This window comes from Hesperophylax consimilis, chromosome 19, assembly GCF_061612785.1.
Source record: "Hesperophylax consimilis isolate HC1 chromosome 19, BYU_Hcon_1.0, whole genome shotgun sequence".
NCBI lineage: Eukaryota > Metazoa > Arthropoda > Insecta > Trichoptera > Limnephilidae > Hesperophylax > Hesperophylax consimilis.
In genome coordinates this window covers 9,748,842-9,773,477 of record NC_142854.1, presented here as the reverse complement: position 1 = coordinate 9,773,477, position 24,636 = coordinate 9,748,842, and the positions used below count along the sequence as shown (strand labels likewise).

Here is a 24,636-nt window from a genome sequence, read left to right as displayed (position 1 = left end):
CGGGGCAGTTGTATCACTGCATATGATATGGACCCTGCAAGGAAGGCTACCACGTACCCTAGATAAGTACGTTTATCCGGTTCAACCGTTGTGTGTCAACCGTTGAGTGTTGCGTTCGTATGACGCGATGGTTGCTTCAATTTCGTCAGTTGCTACTCTGAGTAATACACGCAGCTATTTATAAAAAATAGTAGGTAGCATTGTTAACTATTAACACGGAAAGATAAAAGACAAACGTGGGTAAAAAAAAATGGCTCATGGAACGAAAAAAGTTCAGTCATATGATGTTACTAAACTAACTAACCATCACGCCGTTTCGCCGCAGGGGTAGGCAAAGAGGACGGACCGCCCAAACAACTCATTTTTGACACACACTCCTCGCCTCATTCACATTCATACATACTCTTCTATTATTCTGACTCTTTACATGGCCCGATTCAAGTATCTGATTCGCTTGATCGTGCTATGTCTTCCTCGGGCGTCCCCGACTTCTGCTACCATTCACATTTGCGTCATATATTCTCCTTACACTCCTTTCTTCGCTCATTCGCTCTACATGCCCAAACCATCTAAGCGTCCCTTTATTAATCCTACTCATTACGCTTACATCAGCCTTGCATTCTTTGCGGATCTCCACATTTCTCACACGATCATATATGGTTTTACCACACATACGCCTCAGCATTTCTACAGCATTCAGTCTACTTTCACCCTTCCTCTGCCAGTTACATGCCTCACTGCTATGCATCAGGTTAGGTACCAGCACTCCATTGTGGACTGCTAGGTTCGCTTCTTTGGACAATTTTTTCTAGCGCCAACTGCGTTCAGTCCTCCATTAAAGAGTTACCTGCATTTACCTTTCTTTCAATATCTCTGTCAGCCTTCCCATCCCTCGTAAATATACTTACTAATTACACTAACTCATCCACCTGCTCCAAGTATTCCTCATTCAAAAACTATATTGCACACTGCTTTCGTACTCTCTCTTTCAAACACCATGACTTTAGACTTACTTACACCCATCATTCACTGATGTAAGCTAGTAAAAGTTTCAATTCTTTGATGCTACTAAAAAAATTTTAATTTAGCTTTTTACAATTTCATTTGTTGTATCCTTTTCAATACATATGAACTTCTCCAAATGAATCACAAGAGCTTCGTTTCTGGCAACTCTATCAAAATACATCGTGCTTGTAGTATCCCACAAGCAAGTTAAATGGTTGTATATAATGTCAAAATATTCGTCTAAACTTCACGTTCATAAGTCATGCATGGTATTATATTTATTTTTATTTGTTGAATGCTCACGAACAATTACGCACGACGGCTCCCTAGGCAGACTTACGACTGAACACCGGATTTTTGTACCGGGACTAGCTGTTCGCTGAATATTTCTGGATATCTTCACTAATTAAGTATATATCTCCTTCTATTTGACTCGATTTCTGGATTAAGTATTTGATTACTTAGAGTATTTTAATTTATTAGGACCTCACAACAGTTTAAGAATTAGAGTTAGTTTTCCCTAGACTTCATGTGAGAGAAATGAGCAAAGGTACATAATGAACTAGGAACTTAACGTGCTAACCCTAGACTCGATATAACGTACGTAGGTACCCGTATGCGTCGTACCCTATTGATAATATATACCTAAAGAAAACTTTTAAATTTCAATATTCAGTTGAATTAGAAACTAGTCGAATTAAATATATATTTGAAGAAAGACAATATTGCGCCAGGTAAAGAATACAGTACGTATCTTATATTTTACCCGATGCACTGGGGTTGCCTTGGGCATGATGAAGAGCTTCAATAATATTTTCACTAAAATTTTTGAATTGTATACCGACATCAGTATTCGAACTGTGAACTAAAGTGGTGCCATCTCGGCGCGACAAATAAATGTATTCTGTCGAAGAGTTCAGAGGCATTTGATGAGCGCCACTCCTGTTTCGGAGAAATTGCAATACAATTTTCGAACCTGTTGGTTTTAACCTAATATTTTTATAGTAGGTATTACAGCTATTTGCTTAGATTTTTGGTTTTATTGTTATTATTTGATAATAATTATTATTTTTAGATTGACAAAAATTTAGATAGGGAATTTAAACGCTCTTTAGCACTAGCCTCCACTGAGAAAGCTATGATTAGGTACATAACAAGATGAAGATGATTTAAGAAAATGTGAATATTAGGTTCATAATAATATAGTGTATTTCGTCATCAGTGGTAGAATGTAGAACCCGTTCCGCCGGACCGGCTAACGGAGAATTCACATTAACAATAAACCGCCGACAGACAACCGTTAACGGGGGCCAAAGCGCTGCCTGGTGCCTCTGTGCCTGTGTGTCTGCTATGAGCGCCTAATCGATTTCACACTAGTGACTAGACTTTGGTTACGTAACCAGATTAGACCAAGTGATAGATATCGAATTACAACTAATGTAAAACTAACGATGATTAAGGACATATTAGAGGATATCGTTAGATTGGTTCCATTAAAAAACAATATAACGATAAAACAGAATAGATAACAAACCTTGACCTAACCTACAATTTTATCGTGTTCTCTTTTATTTGATTGAGTGCATAGTTGTTTTTATTTATTTATTATTTTGATTTTAAAACATTTATATTAAGCACTTTCAAGAATTTTAATAATAACAAAAATGCATGCAAACAACACGGTATTGGCACACACTCTTTGCCTCATTCACATTTACATTCATACATCGTCTCTTACATACTCTTCTATTATTCTGACTTTTGACGTGGCCCGACTCAAGTATCTAATTCACTTGGTCGTGCCATGTCTTCCTAGGGACTGTATTTGTAATCGAGCATAATCTATTTTTATCAATGTATTAGGGTAAGTACATTCTTCTAAATTCCAACCTTGCTGATGTTATATCCCTGTCTGTTTCCTTTTTTGTTTCTTCTTGTTTGTTCTTCTTATCTTCCCTTTTTCTATTTGTGTACTATTTCGTATGTGAAACTTATAACTTTGATATCAAAATACCAATGTAAAATTGTACCTATTAACTCCCATCTGTGTATTGTGAGTTCCTCTCGTTCTACAATGAGTTTTGTAACTCATAGGGATTGCTCTAGCAAGAAATAAAATAAAAATGTTTTATTGCTTTCACTAAAATATAATTTTTTACCTCGCCATCGAGAAAGTGTAACATCATTACTTGTAATTACCATCAATAATATTATTACAATTTTGATCGTGTTGCTTCATCCTTCTAAGCTTTCTGTATGAGGTGTAACATAACATAATTAAAGTATAATTCCTTTATAACCTGGAATTAACACTAATTCTATTACGGATTAACTATTATTGTTACAATCGGAATTACGTTGTAGGAAGTGGAATGTTTGTCATGTTATCACTACAATTTGTCGTCAATGTTTTAACTGACATACCTTATAAAGGATTAATATCAAACTGGATACATTTTTAAAATTCGTTTATTTCGGTAACAATCAGTGTCTACCAACTTCTGTATTATACCTGTCAACTGGGTGTTAAAAATTTATATCGCACCAATAATCATTGTACTGTTCTTGGCACCGCTAGGTACTTTCAACCCTCCTCTTCCCCAGCACCATCTGCTTCTCTACACTCATATCTCTTACCCACACATCTCAGATTCGCCGGCAGTCGAATAAATAAACAACTCTCCTCGATTCCGTAGTAAAAATTGTACCAATAAAAACACAGCGCGGCGGTCCTTATGTACGAATCCCGGAACGCACATTTGAAGCTAAAAAAACGTATGGGATATTTCATACAACATAAATACGGTTTCGACCTGTGCCGGAACGCGTGTCAGAGCAAAAGTTCTATATTCCGGTGCGCAGCGATTAAGCAATATTTTTCTTTCGATTTTATACTTGAATACTTTTAATATTATTTTTTTATTTTTGAATACTTGTTAAACGTTTTTAATAATGAAATCATATTAAAAGTTTTTGCGTTAAGAAATATATCATTTATCAACGTTGTTTGTTTTTTCTCATATTGTATATATGTTTTGTGTCTGTCTTAAAATTATTTTATTTTTACATCTTACGTGACTGACTACAAAGTCCTCCTGTCAACACCTAAACTGTGTGTGATTACGGAGCCCCCCTTGTTCGACCGTGTCGAAACTGTAAAGCCATCGTGAGCTCGTGAGTTTGTGGTGGTAAAAAAGTGCATTGTATTTGAACCAGCGCAATTGAGGAAAGCGGAAGAATAACAGAAACGGTAAGTCGGCATTCCGGAACTCCATTCCTCTTCTATCCGCTGTGCGACGGTACTTCGTTTCCGTCCGCAACAACCGCCCTTCCAGTGTCTGTCCGCCTACCACTTCTACTTATATCTACCACTTCTCACCAACTTTTGAAATGACATGGCTCAAGAATATATTCTATGAAGAAGATAGGCTGCTCACAGAAAGTCGAAATTCCCGATGATTTACACCATGAATAACATAACATAGTAATGGTACAACCTGTTCATCACAAACTTGTATCACTCTTTTCTCTATTATCATAATGTTGGTTTAACTGCGAGTCTGTTACAGTTTTACACGAAATATCTCATCATCAGTTCATTTGGGAGATGACGCATTGTTGAACTCGAAATGGACCACACGGACCGTAAAAACTGAATCACAAAAGACTCAAATTTACCAAACGCTTTGATTTTATAATAACTTTTGTTGGAACGGTTCTTTCAATTATACAATCTACTAGCGACCAAATTCTTATAAAAGATTTACGAAATCAGAGATTGAATCCAAGATTTTAGCTATTATAAATCGCAAAAATTGTTAAGTATTCGACGTCTGCTACCCTTACATAAATGTGTTTTTCCATTGATTTGCATTTTATAATTTTTAATTTATATTTGACTGTCTGAAGTCCCAGACGCTGCACGGGCTTTACGCGGAGTTTTTCAAAATCAGGTTGCAATAGTAATTTTCCTCTTACTTTGAACGTCAAGTGTACAAAATTTCATCAAATCAAAATTCTGCTTTAAGGGGTGAGAAAATTTGATTGGGTTGGTTTTAGAAAGACAGTTTCACGAAGACAGTGAATGACCTTCCTTTTGTTTTGAAGGTCGAATGTGCAAAATGTCATTAATCTCGGAATAAAACTGTAGATTTGCATAAAAATCAAATAGAAAACCTGTTAATTCATTATTTAAAGGCCTGCAATCCTGATTTTAACCGGATTACCAATAATTTTAAGAGAATCTTAAAAAATTAACCATACTCATTTTTCTTCGGTTTTGTGGTTTCTCCAACTACAACTGCATAAACTTCTCGTAATCATTGGCTTCTACGAAGAAATGAGGAAGTCTCAAAGCTCTATTGTCGATGTTACCACAGTTCAATTTTGTAATTCTTACTAAAACGGTGGCATAATTTTATAATTCTTACTAAAATGGTGGTACAATTTTGTCACATATGTTTCACATCCGTGCCATGCCATACAAACAATATCATAATAATAATAGTATAATTTACGAGTGTCGTGAATTTTAATACTGAACATACATAATTAGATGTACCTACCTACGTGTATGGTGGGGGGACATCGACTTGTTGTATCAGTCACATTTTCCCAGCAGGATATCCGCTGACTGAATAATAATAATTGTGTCATATGTACATCAATCATAATTACTATTAAATTTTGTAATTTTAAAAATGTCACAAATATTACCGTATTCATATTATACTAACCCTGTGAAGCAGCCAAACTTTCGAACGGTAAGCTCCGGCGTTATGAAATTTGCTATTTGTCTTTGTAAAATTGTAGGTTAACGGCCCTCCACATTAGTGACATAATTTTTATAAAATTATTAAGAAATATATCGATTCAGACAATCATATAATTTTCTTTTTGTTTACAAATCATAGCTTTTATCTTCGGTTTAATCTCAAAATGATGTTCTTTAAAAAAAATGCGTGTGTGAAAGGCCATTGATGATTTTGCAAGAAAACAGATTTTATAGAAAGAAATGTCACCATTTCAAAGATTATTCTTTTTCAAACTTTCTTCGGGCAGGTAGGGACCACAATATTGAAAAGTTCATTCAAATAATCTCATTTTCGAAAACCGCCAAGGGAAATTTCAAACAAATTTACACACAGAAATGCCAAACGGTCGAGTTAAAACATGACTCGCTACGCACAGTTAATAGTATTGGAGTGGGAGTTAAGTCGTAAGGAGAAGGGATAAGTTTAAGGGGTACCCAGGGGAAACCAGTCCGTTCTAAAATAATAATAAAGTGATTGGAAAATATTTTAAAGTTTTTTTTATCAAAATATCGAACGATACTAGAATGAAATGTATCCATCATAACTTTCTTCCTATGAACGATAATGGTTCTCCATCTCACTGTTATTTAACTGCATTTTAATTCCGTAAAGCAACAAAATGCAATTCATTCTGTCATATTATTATTATTATATTATTATTATACCAATCTAAAACTGTTAAAACCCAGTATTTTTTTGCGTTTTCTCCACTTTTTGCTGCGTTATGGTGTTATTTTAGTTACCTATTATTTATCATATTTCTTGGTGAAAGTCCCTCGATGATGACGGAGAAATTAATGAGATATTATACTTCCTTGTGTTCGCAGGAAATTAAAGTTCAATTTCTTATTGGTCTTCCGGAATTCATAAATTATTTTTCTATCCATGAGGTTTAATATCGTAATTATCAATTCGTATTTATCGTAAGGCGAGAATTACTGCGAAGTAATTCAAAATCATGAATTTTGGTTTGAAAAATTGGTCGCTTGGAAATTTTATAGATGCTTTTATTTTATACTGTGATTAGAACACGTCCTTGGCCTTTAAAATAATCGAGCATTTTTAAATAAAGAATCAGAAAAAAAAATAATTATCAGACTATGAAAACTACGTTGAAGTGCAAAATCTCCTACTTACGAACCCCTTTTCGGCTATGATTATTTTTTTTAGTGTGAAATATAAGGTTCCTTAGAAAATTATCTGAAAATATTTAATAAATAGGCGAAGCTTAATGCCAAATCACTGTTTTTATTAATCTTTATAACGAATTGGTGTACATTATGAATACCACAAACTATGCTTTACATAAATTGAAAGTTTTCCTATCGCTTCGCTTGAGTAGAATACAAATAAAAAAATTAATTACTCAATAAAAAATATAAATGCAAACTAATAAAAAATAAAAAATTTCAATAGAAATGTATGAACGCACAAAGGAAACAACTTTTAAAAATACAGTATTATAGCTAAGATTATTTGTGACAGTTTCACAGACAGATTAACTTTTTTACTTTCTTATAAAATTATTCACAAAATAAATAAAAACCAGTTTTTTGCTTGAAATCGAACGTTTCTTCAAGTGATTTTAATGACTATTACCTACGATATAAGGTATACCAATTATACACATTTTTGGCTTGTAGCTTCCCCTTAAGAGTGAATTTTAACCATAAATACATGTTTCTATCGATTTCCGTTTTTTTTTCTACACGACCTATTTATCTACGATCAAGTGAATTAAATACTTCAGGTGGGCCATATCAAGAGTCAGAATAACATAAGACAATGTATGAGGCGATATATGAATGTGAATGACGCATGAAGGGTGTACTAAGATGAAATTCCTATCTGCCTATCCTGCGTGGAAACGGTGTGAAGATTAGCTATTTAATACAAAATTAAATAAAAGATGTCGATGTTTGGGCAGCACTGTACATTTTCGATATGTTGGTGATTTATATCGTTAAGGCGATGCCATACGTAGTAATGCAAAATCATGTGTTTTTGGTTTGAAAATTTGGTCGCCGAGAAATGTTTCAGATGCTTTAATTAAATACTGCGACTAGAATATATCTTGGCCTTTGAAATAATCGAGTATTTTTTAGATAAGTCTTTTTATAAGCCCAGAAAAAAATAACGTAAAGGCCTATGAAAACTGCTTTAAAGTTCAAAATCTCCTATTTACGAACCCATTTTCGGTTATGATTTTATTGTATAATGTGGCAAATTAAGTTATTTATAAAATGATCAAAAAAAAAAAATATTTATGCCTGAACATCCACAAAATAAAATAAAAGGCTCTTTTTGGCCATGTATTTTTCTTGCATAAATCATAACAGGCGGATGGTGTTAAGCGGGAATTTAAACCTTATCGCCATCTACGTAAGGGTTGTTATTGATAGCGGCTCAATTTAAAATATTACACGACGTAGTGCATCGCCTTAAGAGTGAATTTTAACCATAAATACATGTTTCTATCGATTTCCATTTTTTGTTATGTACGACCTATTTGATCTACGATCAAGTAAATCAAATACTTCAGCCGGGCCATATCAAGAGTCAGAATAACATTAGAGAATGTAGAAGACGATATATGAATATGAATGAAGAATGAAGGGTGTACTAAGATGAAGTTCCTCTCTGCCTATCCTGCGTGGAAACGGTGTGAAGATTAGCTATTGAATACAAAATTAAATAAAGGATGTCGATGATAGCTGAAGTCCCGGCGTTGTTCACACTTTACACAGAGTTTTTCGAAAACAAATACAACATTTTTACAACATGGGACTCTTCAAGACCCATGTTCACTCCTTCCTCTCCACAAAAAGACCCTCCACACAGCATCCCCAAAGATGACATAGGCCCTGAGGGAAATTATTTTCTTCAGGGCCTCCTGTGTGGAGTTAATATAAAAAAATATTAAAAAAAGTAACTTTCCTCTCCGTTTTATGTGAGGAAAATGCGGGGAATCTATTAATTTAATTTTTTGAAGAACATATCCGAAGAATTTATTGTTGTAGAATTCACATGACTTATTTTGAACGTCAAGTGTGTAAAATTTCATAAAGAAGTATCACAATTCTCCTTTATGAGGTGGAAAAGAGGATGGAGCTATTTTTCGAAATATCAAGTAAACGGTGACATTCCTCTTATTTTGAAGGTCAAGTGTGCAAAATTTCATTAATCTCTGAATATTTGTATAAAAATCAAATTCAAGCCGCCTGTCACAGATACTCTGCTTTATATAAATAAAGTAGATTAGTTTAATGTGTATTTGGTTGCTAGTGCGGAGGGCCGTTAAGATATAGTTATTTATGAAAGGTGTGTTTAATTTAAAACAATGCTCTAGCGAGAGCGCCTTCACCGAGTCTCTTCGTAAAATAGCGTCATTTCTCTGTGTTTTGACTCGCTCCAATTATTTTGGAGACGGTTAAGAAAACGTTCACCTCAATTTTATTTTGGCAGCGACGAGAATGATGATTGTTGATTGTGTTTCATTTACAGTGTGCATTGCCTTCTGTACACAATGTGACTAAATAATGATATATAAATATTCTGTGTTTCATTTAGGTATAGTATTATTATTTTTATGGTAAATAATAGAAAGTGTTGTTCTTATTATTAGTTTATATTCAAAAATAGTACATCATGCTTTCTGCTGAATGTGTTTTATTCTAATATATTTTGGCCATAGCCAGTGGAACTATGCCATCCAAAAATGAAATGTAGTAAGCCTTGAGGCTGAAAGAAGTGGAAACGGGAGAAAATGGAAGAAAAATTGGGGAGTAGGTACCTGATTATTGAGATCTAGTCACTAAATTAACATTTCGTTTCTGATTTTTTTAATATTTGCAATAACAGATTAATTAAACAACGTTTATTTGCGCACATTCCGTTTTGAAACCGAGATCTCCATTGAGTTCCTTTTACAAAAATGGGAGCATTGATCGGTTAGTGACTGAGTTGACAAATGCATCTAGTTCCCACCATTGCACAAATTAAGCGGAAACGAATGCGGAAATATATACAGGGTGTATCGGCACTAACCCGACAAACGTTAACCAGCTATTCCTTAGCACATTTGGAGTAAAAATGTTATCGGCACTTTGCTGTCCGGTAGCATTTTTTTTCAATTAAAAACAAAAAAATTAAAAATTTCCACACTACATCACTGTCTTGGGATTGCTTTTCGTGTTCAACAGCTGTTATAAGCAAGTATGTCGAAAAGCGTCTTCGTTCTTTCGCACCCACTAAATAATAATAGTTAAAAATGAGACGAATGGTGCCGTGCCATTTCGTTGTGATTGTAAAAGTGTGCCAATATAGGTACACACGTGCATTATTCAACGGAATTCGAATAAAATATTGCCAGATGGGTTTTCAAACTTTGACAAAGGATAAAACAGTGGTGACATGTAGTGAAAATATGAATAATATTTTTTTTATTAAAAAAACGTTACCGGACAGCAAAGTGCACATAAGATTTTTTACTCCAAATATGCTAAGGAATAGCTGGTTAAAGTTTGTCGGGTACGTGCCGATACACCCTGTATATATATAAATATTATTTTTATTTATACCAACAATTACAAGCCTATTACTGTAGTGTTTTAAGAGCTAGTGTTACAAAGCTGTCATATGACCATTGAGTTATATATAAATAGAGTCTGCATTCCTTGCAATTTTAGTGTGAAAAATTGTTCCCGTGCGGGAGTATGAAGAAGGTTGTGGCGGCTTTCGATGTCGCCCGAAACCTTCCTACCGCGAACGAACGAGTCGAACTTGACCGGCGTCCGTGCCACGAATATTCATCATGAATAAGTCAATTTACACGACTACCGATTATGGTAAAACCTTATTTACCGATGAAAGGTTATACAATTGCTTTCCCTATATTCTCCAGTACGACTTGTACAATATCTCAGCGTGCATGTCGGCATTTTGAAGTTCTCGCCGGAGACTTGTGACGGCGAGCGCTTGTAACCGACTGGTTCCCGAGATATCTCACATTGGACAATGATCCGATACGCGTGGCCCATACTTCGAACGCCGAAGCTGACTCTATATATACACCTCATTGTATGTGACAGCTTGTCTTCAGGTTCCACAAATATTTAATAACGAATTATGGACTTAATAACATATTATACATTTAGTAAATTATAAATTTCTTAATTTTATACAGGGTGTATCGGCACGTACCCGACAAACTTTAACCAGCTATTCCTTAGCATATTTGGAGTAAAAAATCTTATGTGCGCTTTGCTGTCCGGTAACGTTTTTTTTTTCATAAAAAATTATTATTCATATTTTCACCACATGTCACCACTGTTTTATCCTTTGTCAAAGTTTGAAAACCCATCTGGCAATATTTTATTCGAATTCCGTTGAATAATGCACGTGTGCACCTATATTGGCGCACTTTTACAATCACAACGAAATGGCACGGCACCATTCGTCTCATTTTTAACTATTATTATTTATTGTGTGCGAAAGAGCGAAGACGCTTTTCGACATACTTGCTTATAACAGCTGTTGAACACGAAAAGCAATGCCAATGACAGTGATGTAGTGTGGAAATTTTTATTTTTTTTTGTTTCTAATTGAAAAAAAAATGCTACCGGACAGCAAAGTGCCTATAACATTTTTTACTCCAAATGTGATAAGGAATAGCTGGTCAAAGTTTGTCGGGTTAGTGCCGATACACCCTGTATAGTTTTTTAAAGATACTTATTTGAGATTCGTTAAATTCATGGGATAATGACGGTAGTAGGATCTTTCCAAAATTTATTACTTTAGTCATAACCTGGAAGTGTTTGTCATTAAAAAAATGTAGATAAAATATAATAAATTGACAAATAATGTGTTGGGTACACATGACGTCACGATTGGGTGTGGTTACCACAAGCTTGCGCATTGCTGAGTTGTTCGAGCTTCATTCTGCTCTGGTGCCCACTGCCCTGGCCGGGATGGGAAGCGCTCCGAGCGTGACCCGACCGCAGCTGAACGCACACCTTCCTAGTCACTCAAACCTGATACCTGGAACCCGAGACCTGGAACATATAACCTAGAACCCTGAACTAGACGGTTCCATGACAAAACCGAACAAATGGACAGCACACACAAACCATAATTAACCTTCTACTGCTGAGGTGAATTTATGATACTTATCTCCCTCCTTTTATATCTGAGGGACCTATTGTTGTTTTCTCTCACATTATACAAGAAAATTAACAAATATATTAATTTGTTTACATTCGGTACTAGTGGTTCTGTGAACAGTGTAGTTGACCTCGCGTCCAAAAAATATGTTTAATATTCAAAACCAAAATTTCTTTGAATTCATAAGATTTGTAAGTAGGTACTTAAATACCTACCTACTTAATTAAACCTTATATATTGAGTAACAATTTTTTTACTATCTCAAACAAGGATTTATACAATTTGTCCAATGAAACGTCAATATCTCAACGACAATTATTTTTTTTCTTTAACTTATATAACTTTCTTCAAGCAGGTAGGTACCATAATATTGAAAAAATGCGAATAAGACAATAAACACGATGATTTGAATTTTTTTTTCTGAAACATTTAAACGGCCACCATCTTGAAACGGAAACGGAACGTGCAATAGACGAAATGCAAAACGGTCGAGTTAAAAAAGGGACTTCGCTACGCTCAGTCATTATTATCTATTAAATTCATTTGAATAAATAAAACAATAAATAACATTTAAACGCGAAATACTTGTATTCTTATGAACCACACTGCGTAGTTACAACATTTTTTTTGTATGCACAATATTATGTATAGGCTTGTCTTATTTAACCATTGATTGATTCCTGATATTATTCTGAGAAAAAAAAAGTATTCGATAGTTAGAGCCGCTTATATCAAAAACGTCACCTGAAACATGAAATATGCATAATATGTGCAAAGAAATGAAAATAAATAAAGTAAAAAAAAAAAAAAAAAAAATCGTTTACAATTATTTTTACTCCAAATAATGTCAGGAATCGCTGGTTAAAAGTAAGTGAAATACGACCTTTAACAACCTTTTTTAATAAGTTTAGTGATTTAGTAATCCATTGTCAGTAACCACCAACCAGTAGGTGCTGGTTAGTTAAGTGAGTAACCAGGCCAATTATTATTGTCCGCCGAAGAATGGTGACCTAAATCCTAACCACTTTGTGACCGAATGATGATTATTATTAATCTGCTTGGATCTTGACAGATTGGCTTCGTCCGCACAACACACGTTCTCGGCTAGCAAGGGAAATTTTGATGTAGAAAAGTCGCTATCCGCGTCTGTCTGTTTGTCCGCTTTGTTCTTCTAAACTACACAACGGATTTTTGTAGGTATCATTTTGAGAATTTCTTCCGGAAGGTTTATATACAGGGTGTATCGGCACTAACCCGACAAACTTTAACCAGCTATTCCTTAGCACATTTGGAGTAAAAAATGTTATGTACACTTTGCTGTCCGGTAACATTTTTTTTCTTTTAAAAACAAAAAATAAATAAAATTTCCACACTCCGCTACTGCCCACAGTATAGGGGTAAAATAATTGGCAACGCCGCGCTACTGTCATCTCTTTCACACATATTCTGTCTCAAGTCCCGTGTGGTTCCCGCCACCCCGTCTCGTATCAGTGGTCAGTGCTGTTTTGGGAGTTCGCATGTCATCAAGTTTCTAGTTTCGTTTTTGTTTTGTTATCTAAGTTTTTACTGTTGAAATATGCCCCTCAATTATCCACCTGCCGAGCAAGCAGATATTGTTTTTGTTTATGGATTTTGCAATGGAAATTCACGAGCAGCCGTAAGGGAGTATCGCATGAGGTTTCCTGGAAGACGCGTCCCACACCATGCTACCTTTGTCCAGGTTTGTACCCTATCAATTGTTTATTGAAACTATTTACATTCATTGATAATGCCAAAAAGCGCTTTTGAAATTTAAACTGGGAACATTAAAAACATAACAAGGGGCCACCAACTTTAAAAATGTAAATTGTACTTTAGGTGATTTGTGTTCAGTGGTCACTAAACGGCGTTTTAAAAAGTTAATTAATTTTAATCTCTAATAAATGCATCATTCACTGCAATTGAATTCACTCCCTTTCTCACCATGGGATTATTTAAATTACTTGAATTCAATTTCACCCCTGTGAATCCAAGATATCAACCGTACCTAGTTAAGAAAATTATAATTTAAAACACTTTGTTATACATTTTACTATAAAAAAATGAAATAAATGAAGAGAAAACGTAAGTTTTCTGATATGTGCCTAAAATAAGTGTTCTTTAAAAATAAAATGAGTGAAAAAGCCCGCGATTGTTTATTTGACATTATTACTGAGCTGAATAATAAAAGCAGTTGTTATTTGTTGTTTTGTTTCAGATGTATCAACAATTGCGTGACTGTGGCATCGGACGGATTGAAGGCGCCGGCGGAGGACACAACATCGTTCCTGTGGCAGTTGAGGAGAGAATCCTGAACTTAATTACCGAAGACCCCACGCTGTCCGTGCGTCGGGTCGCTCTGATGATAGGACACAGGGAACACATGGCGGTATGGAGAGTTCTGAAGAAGCACGGGCTCAAACCTTTTCACTATAGGCGCTGCCAAGGCCTCATGGAGAATGACCACTTTTCCAGAGTCGTGTACTGCAGAAGAATGCTGCATAATGTCATAAGAGATGCAGACTTCATGAAAAACATATTGTTTACCGACGAAGCACAGTTCACTAAAACAGGAGTGCTAAATGTGCACAACTTGCACCATTGGGCTGAACAAAACCCCAAGCTTGTTCGGGAGTCGTCGAGCCAGGACAGATTTTCCATCAACATGTGGGCAGGAATCCTGGGAAATCAAATACTCGGTCCAATCGAGTTGCCTCCCAGACTAAATGGACCGATGTATTTGGAGTTCTTACAAGTGCAACTGGGCGAGATTCTGGAAGATGTGAACCTCGAATTACTACGGAGAATGTGGTTCCAGCACGATGGAGCCCCACCACACTATTCGATTGCCGTGCGGAACTACTTGGATGTCGAGTTTCCTGGTCGTTGGATAGGCCGTGGAAGTCCGGCCATTGCTTGGCCACCAAGATCACCCGACCTGACCCCCCTGGATTACTACCTGTGGGGGGCTCTCAAGGAAAAAGTGTATGCTAAGCCAATAGCCTCAAGAGAGCAACTGCTCGAACGAGTGATGGAAGCCGCTGCAGAAATTAAAGCAAATCCTGCAAACTTAAATAATCAAAATATAACAAGACTACACGCTTGCATCGAAAATAATGGTAGTCACTTCGAACAAATGCTCCAATAAAAAAATTAACATAAACTACATGTCCGCATTTTCATTTATTATTTATTGGTAAAATTCTCACAATGTCATTCATTTACACATCAATATTACCTACATATCAATATTTAATAAAATCTGTAGAAGAGTATGCCCGTCGGCATTCAACAAGTTTTTCGACAAGTGTGTCGAAAAGCGTCTTCTCTCTTTCCTACACACTAAATATTAATGGTTAAAAATGAGACGACTGATGCTTGTAAGCGCGCCAATACGTAAAAACAACGAAACTCGAATAAGAATTGCCAGGTGGGTTTTTTAATCGCTTTAATCTGACTTTAAACAATAATTAAACACGTAAAAATTATTTAATATAATATTACAGTACAGTACTTTGAACCTTCGCAATAAATTTATTTGATTTTAAGTTTAGTTTGTAGAACTCCATTTCAATTTAGAGATTTTTTTTATTTTAACAGTCTTATTAAAAAATTTATAAAAACAGTGTGTTTATAAACAAGTTCTGCTAGTTGTAATTATTATTACGCGTGACAGCTGTTTCACCTTCTGACGGCATTATCAAACTTTGGTAAAGCCACTTACAGACGACGTAAGTGATAACTTTCTTATTTTATTATTCTGGCTTTATTGATTTCCGAGTAAATTGTCGTAAATTATTATTTGCTAATCCCAATATTATTTGCTAATGCTAATAATTAAGTGAAATTTTAAACAATGCAATAATAGGATTATTGCATTGTTAATTTCACTTAATGTCGTTGGTATTTCCAACTGATGACTCAGGGGTTTATTTCCCTGAATAATTAAGTATTTTGGGGTCTAATTATTATGCATTTCATTACATCCGATAATTTAAACAATTTTTATGTTGAATTGGGGTAAGTTTTATGGCTAAGGGAAGGAGTGGAAGGTGAGGAAGTACCTGGATATTCAGATCTGGTCACCAAATACGGCTAGTCATTTCAAGCAACGTTTAAATTCTAAACCTGGATATTCAGATCTGGTCACCAAATACGGCTAGTCATTTCAAGCAACGTTTAAATTCTGAACCTGGATATTCAGATCTGGTCACCAAATACGGCTAGTCATTTCAAGTAACGTTTAAATTCTAAACCTGGATATTCAGATCTGGTCACCAAATACGGCTAGTCATTTCAAGCAACGTTTAAATTCTGAACCTGGATATTCAGATCTGGTCACCAAATACGGCTAGTCATTTCAAGCAACGTTTAAATTCTAAACCTGGATATTCAGATCTGGTCACCAAATACGGCTAGTCATTTCAAGCAACGTTTAAATTCTGAACCTGGATATTCAGATCTGGTCACCAAATACGGCTAGTCATTTCAAGCAACGTTTAAATTCTAAACCTGGATATTCAGATCTGGTCACCAAATACGGCTAGTCATTTCAAGCAACGTTTAAATTCTGAACCTGGATATTCAGATCTGGTCACCAAATACGGCTAGTCATTTCAAGCAACGTTTAAATTCTGAATTAATTAATCAATTACGAAAAAGCGTGGGGTTAAGAATATTTTTTTTAAATTATAGTTGTAATTTATTGTCGATTTTTTAAAAAAATTGCGATATTTTAAATAAAATTTAATAATTATTGTTTAAATAAATTAGCAATCTGGCAGCATTCATTTGCAGGTGGTCAATCCAATGCAGTCATGACGTTTGTGTGAGTGCTTTCCTTTGTCTCAGTGTGTTGCGCAGCAGTTTTATATGAACCGTTTTTTGATTCATCGGGATTGTTTTTAAAACTATACATTCTTTGTACCTTCAAATTAGTGGAAATAAACTTAAGTGTGTCAAGCTGCTCGTTATATTCCGGTAATTCTGGAAGGCTTTTAACATAAGCAATAATATTCATAAATCACATTCCGCGAAGTTGTAAATAACTAAATTTATTAAAAAATATACGTTGTAGGATAGCCTAGCAAGTAACATTTTGACAGAGCACTTACGGTGATTTAAAAAACAACGGCGCTGTTCAAATAATCCAATTATTATTATTGATAAGTACCTAAGTGAGGAAAATTGTTTTTAAAAGTGCTCAGAATTATTGGACTTCGATTATAAATTCAGGAAATCTACTAATTAGTTTCTTAGTTTCAAAATTAGACTATTTAATACGTGAAACGCGTAAGAGGTGAAACCAAAGCATTCCAGAGGTGAAACAATTTAGATACAAAAATAAAACTGATGTGTACAATACAAGAAGACAATCAGTGATTCGCATACGAAAAATGTGAATAATCATTATTGTTAAATAAAATATTTCTTTTCTGGTACTGGATTATGTAATACGGGCTTCGTTCGCAGCAACACGCGAGAGTTGCGATGTTGCTTTCAAATTTTGACAAAGGATAAAACAGTGGTGACATGTGGTGAAAATATGTTTAATTAATTTTTTATTAAAAAAAAACGTTACCGGACAGCAAAGTGCACATAACATTTTTTACTCCAAATGTGCTAAGGAATAGCTGGTTAAAGTTTGTCGGGTTAGTGCCGATACACCCTGTATATATATGATACATGCATATAAAGTAGAGAAAAGTCTCCGAGCATCGCCGGTACACGTCGGCTAGTCTTTATATATAAAAATTCAGCATGCGTATGTTTATGCTTGCAAAACTCGAAAAGTAGTCAACCGATATCACTGAAAATTTTAAAGTTTGTTCTGATTAGACGGCATAGTCCAGTGGCAACGCATTGGACTGCCATTCCGAAGGTCGCGGGTTCGAACCCGGCGTGCGCAAATAAATTTTATTTGATTAATTTGTGTTATTTCACAATTAATTAATTAAAATAATATATAGTATATTTGCGGCACGTTCCAGAGTGGAAGATACTACCAGTATCGCCCTGGTGTAAGACCACCATTCAGAATTGAAACGTTGCTCCAAATGGCTTTAGCCGTGTTTAGTGACTAGATCTGAATAGCCAGGTACTTCCCCACCTTCCTCTTTCCCTTCCCCACTTACCTTCAGCCTCACAACATCCCCCTGGGTATCGATTCTCCAATCCAGGCCGCTCGCAATCGCCGTCGAAAGTACATACATTGGTAGACATTCTTATTCTTGAGTCTCGTCGAAGGTACACACTAACATCAAAACCTCCTAGATCACAAGACCGGGACACACGGGAATCAAATCAGCCTCCTAATTCGTACGGGAACGTCCAAAAAATGTATTTTTATTTATTCTAAATAAGAATAAATTAAAAAAAAAAAAATTAAAACAAAAATTTGTGTAAAATACCATACAAGTTAGGAGGCTGCTTTGAATGAGTGTCCCGGCCTTGTGATCTAGGAAGTTTTGCTTACATACGCCAAAAGTCATTCCACTCGAACAGCGAGTGGGTCGACCCACTCGTTCGAGTAGAATAACTTCGTCGAGAATCGAGTCCCAGGAATGTTGGTTTTAATGTAGAAGAAGTTGGGGACGCTCGAGGAATATAATAATAATAATAATATCGGACAATTCTTATATCGCCGCTTTTGTGAGTTATCACCTCAGGGGTGCTTTACAGTTGATGCAAGTATTTTAAAAAATCCCGGAATGAAAGTTTTTTTAACAGTAACATTGTGGTATACGTGAGTGGTGGAAACAGTCGGAGACTTCTGAGAAAGACATTAGCAATAGACATACATTATAAAGTGTATGAAATCATTTTTTGTGACTAATAATAATGTATTTGGACATTTCGATTAGCGTTCAGCTATTGCTTGATGCTTGTTCGCCCTTATCTAGGACTAGGCTGATCCTGACTCCTGACTCCTGACTCCTGACAGAAGAGTGCGACGAATGTGCTACACAAGTGCGAACTATGTCAAGCTATAATTGTGCATTGATGGAACGGCCTGAATATGTTACTATGGTCACTCCCTGCGTTTCTTTTGCTGGCTCGCTGCTTGTGGGACCTTAGTCAATTAAAGCTAATTAAAACTTATAATGCATGAATCTCTTCATTTTAATATTTAGATTAATAATATAACCTCACAATTCTCGTATAATGGTAAAACGGTACATTTCCTGTCCTTTTTTAAGGACTTTTCACCTCAAACGAGTTTCTAGCTACCTAACAACTGATTGAAAGTAGGCTAAAGTTATCACGAATTGGATACAAAATTATTACACGTCCATCAAATAATTAATTGTCTTTGAATGAGGTCTGATTATTATTATTAGATGTCTTTGTACGTGCCTTCTGTCATTATTTGGGCCTTGCATTTGATGTCTGTATTTTTTCTCTTTTAATATTTTTTTCTCATACATTTACATACTAACAGTTTCTTCCCGAGTATTTCTCAAAAAAAGTGTACATTTTGGAAAAATAAAGTGTGCCTACAAACAGTTCAAAAATTTCACATGTTTTTAATTAATCATACAAAAAAAATATGCACCATTTTGTAGAATAAATATTAGGCTTTAAAATATCGAAAAATAAACATTACAATCGTATTAATTCGCAAATATTTGAATTTTTTTTAAAATATCGATTTTTACCTTCCATACAAAATAAAATTGCCACCCTACCCACCTCATTTGTTTATACTTCATAAAATGCGATAATAACGTTATAATATGTGATTTTTTGTAAGTTTTAGGGTCTTAATTAAATGTAGTTTCTGTAAAAAGGTAATTTTCTATGGAGTTTCATAATAAATTAATAATTTATGCACAAAAAACAAAGTGAGACATCACCATTTACTTTTTAGTAACTACTCTTTAGTTACGTTTTATTAGTACTTCCACCGTAATTTTTTAACCCATTTGTAAAATTTAACATGGGCAACACTAGCCTCTTTCTGATTAATTGTTGGTCTGACTTCTCAGCCATAACATTAATTGTTAAAATCAGTAATAACGTGTTTCTTTAGTGGGACCACTATTTCGTAACAGAAAATATTTTAGCCTTTTTTCACAAAACGGTATGTCTTTTTCTACTCATCTTTTTGTAACATGTGCGGTACGAACATTGCTAAGCTTACATATTAACACTTTTAAATTTTATCAAACCATTGACTTTTTATAACATAAATTCTTATTACAATTTCGTAACGTTTGTTATGAATTTCGTAACGTAATGAAAAAGTTCAATGTAAAGCTGAGTGTACACAGTTACAACGTGATTAAGAAAAGTAAGTATATTGTAAGTGTGTCTAGCATTTTTATGAAAGTCTTATGTAAGTTTAGTAATAATGTAATATATTATGCACAATGCACAAATATACATATGTATTTAGATATAATAGGAAAAAAATAAAATTTATTATACCATAGAGCAGATCTGTTGATGGCGCTGGAAAGTAGGTAGGTTGTAATACATAGGATGCGCTGGAAATTCCTGATGGTCAATGGCAGAGCAGGTGTCGTCGGACTTGTATGTTTTATCATCGCGATTATATGGCATTATACATAATGACAAGTACTTGAAGATCAAGCTGAGCCGTCCAATACTGGTTTTATTTTAAATAAGCTTGAGGCACTCATACACACTATCCGTTCTACAGGCGCTCTATACAATATTTATAAGTGCCTTAAGTTTTTTATAAAAGCTTATTTAAATATAAATTTATTTTTATTTACTCTGATAAAACCATAACTACAGCATAATTTTTTTTTAGGAATGCCCCCAAAAACCAATGCCAAAAGGCAAAACGCTTACAGAGAAAGACTGAAAAGGGAAAATACAAATAAATATGAGGAAATCCGAATTAAGCATTTAACAAAAGTTATAGAAAATATCAAAAATAAAAAAATAAATTCTTACAGAAGAAGAAAAAGAAGAGCTACGGGCAAAGTGGAGACAAGCCAATGATAAAAGAGCTAAAAGAAAGAAAAAGGCTAATCCTACGACACAAGACAATAATACATTTGAACGTAGAAAAAATAATAAAAAAATCCTAAAGGAAAGACTACAAAAGCTGACTGAAGAAAATACTCGATTAAAAAGTCGAAATAAGAATTTAAGACAGTGCTGTAATCGGATGAAAAGGCAAGTGAATATTCTGAAAATATTATTGCATAAACAAACTAAGACTAATAATGATGCTATTCCCATCGAAACTGGATTATATAATAAATCGGAGATGTTATAATAGGAAATAATAATGCCATAGAAAATAACACTGATATTGAAAATATGAATAGTGAAAATGAAGATTCTAACAAAATCAAAGATAAACCATGTGGAGTGACTATCTTAAAAACGAAAAACTGGAAAATATACATAAAAAAAGAAAGTGGTTTGTAAGGGCCTTATCTCTAAATCTCTATCACTAAATGACTATATTCATGCGCCAAAGCGGAGTGATAAACCAAAGACTGAAAAACTGACCAAATGTGTCTCGGAAAGATTTCAATTATTATAAAGATGAGGAAGAAATTTATAAAACGCTAATGGATAGTGATTCAAACTAAATAATTGTATGTTATTAAATTTTTTATAGTTTAAACAGTGCCTGTTCTTTAATTTCTTAAGATTTGTTGAATATTGTGTTAGGTACTTCAATTTGGGAGCTGATAATTTGATTAAAAAACATTTATTTATACTCCCTTGTTTTTTTTTAAACCCCTTTGGTATAACAAAATACAAATATTTGGGTCGTGAGTTTATGTATGTTTGTAGTATGTACAATAAATAAAAAAGTAAAGGATAATTTCTTACATTTAAAAAAGACGACAACTAATTAAATTGAATAAATAATAAAAAAAGTAAAATAAAATTTGCCATTGTGTAAACAAGCCTTATGTTTACTATTTAGTTATGTCTTATGACTATTTCGTAACACTATTTCGTAACTACATTTTCGTTACGTACATTTATTTTGAGAAATACTCTCCCGTTAAACTACTGAAAAGTATTTGGTCAACTAGGTTGGTTTCAAAAAGTTGCGTTGACATAAAAATCGTTGCAAATCATTTATGGGCTCTCTGTTCGAGATTTTGCTGCTTCGGAAAAAAACCAATTAAAATTCCCAGAAAGTTATTAAGTGTGTAAATAAGAACCCACATAACATAATCTGATCGATATTACGGTGTCATTTTGCGGTTGCAAATGCCAATCTTTTGTATCATATTTCGCCCCTAACGTGGTCGCCCGCAACAGTGATGCACAACCTGGCGGCCCGCGGGCCTTTTCGGCTAAATAAAATAAATAAAAATCAAAATTTATTTATTGTTTTTATGTTGGGACTATCGAAATACTTTTTCCGTTTTATTTTACAAAATACAAAATGGTATCGTGACAAACGTGTTTGTCTTCAATATTTAGAATCAGCCGCCCTAAATTTGTTTAGTTAAAGACCCAGTTTTAGTTAAATAGGTCTTTAACTAAATCTAACTTATTAAGACAAACCTTTACGTATCTGTCTTTAACTAAATCTAACTTATTAAGACAAACCTTTACGTATCTGTCTTTAACTAAATCTAACTTATTAAGACTAACCTTTACGTTTCTGTCTTCAATATTTAGAATCAGCCGCCCTAAATTTGTTTTAATGGGTTATGTTTAGTTAAATAAGCCTTATGCCCCCGCATTCCCAAATTCTACCGAATTATAACAAATTTCTCTTTAACTCTTTAAGTTCCAAAAATCTAAATGTTATTTTTTTTAAATAATATTGGTTAAGCCGAAACGATAATTATATGAAATTCCCTCGATAGAAAAAAATCGCAAATTAAGGTCCGAAAATTATTGAAAACATGTTTTGTTCTGTTATTTAATATGTCATAGGTATGAAAAAAATCACAGTGTATCTTGACATTGAAACTAAAGCATTTGTCGAGAGATTTTCGCTTTATTTCAAAGGAGTTGTGTTTTATTAAATAATTCCACCATTTTCACTTAATTATCATCGTTTTTTTAATAATAGCGATGTCCCTCTAATATTCTTATTCACATATTTACCCTTTTAAACCATCTTTGAACGCTTATTACGGAGCCTCAACTTCTCATGCTAATTTGTTTGATCACAGCAAATTTTTTTAACACACAGCTATTATCCGTGGAGTCGATTTGTTTTCGGAACATTGTTGTGTCTCCTTACCATAGTGACCCATTTTTAAAAGTTTTTATATTTTTAATAATATTTTTAATGTATATTTCATCACCTTTAAAAACCAGTTTTTGGTTTTCGAATGCGTTGAGAAATATCCCGTTTACTTGGATTTTATTGAGAATCGGAAATACACATATTCTCTGACTTTCTGACAGCATCTTTAAGAAATGTAACGGTAAATATTCCTGAAGGATTAAAAAATCATATTTAAAAAAATTGTATGGCATCTAAACATTATTAAGAAATGCTGGATTTTAGGTAGGTGCCAAGTTAATTTATTTATAATGGGTACTTATTTAGTTATTTATTGGGACCTTTGTACGGTACCTACATTAAAAAAATACAATTCACGGGCTTAAAAGGTTGTGCATCACTGACCTGTTATCATGATTACGTCATTGTTATTTTGAGGGGTCCGTGACGGCGCATAAGTGGCGACGTTCTCCAGGGAAAAATAACCCTTATGGTATCCTGCTTAGGGATCTAATTGGCGTGAAAATTACAGAGGTTAATCTTACGACTGTATAACTGTGTACTAAGGATTAAATTGAGGATGAAATTTTTTTATGAAATGTGATCGATCACTGCACCCGAATTAAGAGAGGATGGAATAAGCATTCCTTCCTTCATTCACATTCATACATGCTCTTCGGTTATACCTTCTCTTGACATTTATTTATGTTTATACAGGGTGTAACAGCATGTACCAAAAGTATTTCAACCAGAGATTCCTGAGCGAATTTGGAGTACAAAATCTAGATGTCATTTTGCTGTCCAATGACCTTTTTTTAATTAAATAATTTCAATAAAAATTTTGAAATACACCAAAACTGTCACTTGATCATGCCAAGTCTTTGGCCTGGGTCTCATTATTTCAGCTTCATATTTATAGTTTTTTCATCTTCAGTGCCGCATTGCCAAGTTGTAATTTAACTCCTACGTATTTTTGTCAAAGGGAGAAAAAGAGGGGAGCACTTGTCAGCCCTTCTCGAGGCTTGCGTCTGACTCATGACATTCAATTTTTCAACCCTTATTATTCAGGTACCTACCTTTATCACCACCATCTTCTTCCCCTTGTCATGTTTGGGCCGGGGACCCATCACCTCTACAATGTGACTAAAAATAATAATCATGAAATTCACAAATTTCTGTAGTATGTAATATATATACATTTTTATTTAGTTTTGGCTGCGTGGCGAAGATATATTGAATTAACTAATGTTGTATATGTTATTCTTTACACCAATAATAGAAACAAAGCGAGATATGCAATGGAAGCTTTCCGATTGTCGCCGAACTACGATCAAGCTACACGGACTGCAGTAGTATGGGTGGAAGATGTTTGCCAGACACGTCGTGGCGCAATACTAATACTGGTTCATGGCCCATCCCCCTTGCTTCTATTATATATTTCTGTGTGAC

The 24,636-nt window shown here is 34.3% G+C and overlaps 1 protein-coding gene across 1 annotated transcript in view; it reads left to right on the top strand.

The window, feature by feature from the left end:
- The window catches only part of bif (protein phosphatase 1-binding protein bifocal), a 144,499-nt gene that overhangs the window by 108,196 nt on the left and 11,667 nt on the right, over window positions 1-24,636 (top strand). The window lies entirely within an intron of this gene.